At 41.4% G+C, this 1,002-nt stretch overlaps 1 pseudogene; it reads right to left on the bottom strand.

Annotated features, from left to right (window-relative positions):
* Positions 1–298: 298 nt before the first annotated feature.
* On the bottom strand, positions 299–1,002 carry LOC119868202 (annotated as a pseudogene).

Genomic DNA, 1,002 nt, shown 5'->3' with positions numbered 1-1,002 from the left:
GTCAACTACGGCTACTTTTATAACTTCATATAGATAAAGAATTAGGCTACAATGCACTATAATATTCGGTAGACTTCAGGGCCAGTATCCTTAGTACATCACAAAATACATTTTGATATCCCAAAGAAGCAAGACTTGCAAGTAGGCATTTTAAACATAACTAATCTACAGCTACAAAGTTCTACTCTTGATAGCATTTACCTTTTTGGGGAGTCTCCCAGTCTCCAAAGGATAAAGGCAGAGAGTAGAATCAGTATAACAACAACAAAAGGAATCAGTATAACATTTACACAGAAGTCCGTATTGTAAAAGCTATAAAGACTTGCAGCATAGTGGGAAGGGGCCTTCCACTCCTTCACACTGCATACAAGTTCTGTAAATTATGTGGCATATCTCTTGGTCCACTGTCTGGCTATCCTGTCATGTTCTGCTCTGTTGGTCAAATAATGAGTGGCTATGCTTCCAACCAGAGGATCCACAGGGTTGCAATCTGTCAAAAGAGAACAAATCGACAGCAAAATCTTTGAAATAGTCGAAGCAGGACTCCAGTTGTCTTTTAGGATGTCCAGACAGATGACTGCCTGACTGTTGATGTTGCAGTGATAGATTCTGGTGCAGAAAGTAACTTTCGGTGGTTTAAATGGATAATCAGATGAAAAAGTGATATCCAGAAAAAACACACCACCTTCATATACAGAACCTGGTGGACCAAGTATAGTCCATCTCCATTCATAAATGTTATCTCCTTTAGGCCCAGCACTGCAGTTAGGAGGAAGATCAAGAGATATTTCAGCTAGCTCCTTCTGAATTCTTTTAGCACTAGTGGATAACAGCAGTGGTTTTGCTAGAGAGTTTGGTGTTTTTCTTCTGCTGGGTGGCAGAAGGTTTTCTTTCTTCTTGTTCTTCAGGTTCTGGAGCGGCCGAGTCTCGCTGGTCTGCATCTGAACTACCACTGCCAGTGCTGGGGCTCTCATCATTGGACCTTTGCCTATCACTGGACAT

Source organism: Canis lupus, chromosome X (assembly GCF_011100685.1).
Source record: "Canis lupus familiaris isolate Mischka breed German Shepherd chromosome X, alternate assembly UU_Cfam_GSD_1.0, whole genome shotgun sequence".
Taxonomy (NCBI): Eukaryota; Metazoa; Chordata; class Mammalia; order Carnivora; family Canidae; genus Canis; species Canis lupus.
This window is presented reverse-complemented; position numbering and strand designations above follow the sequence as displayed.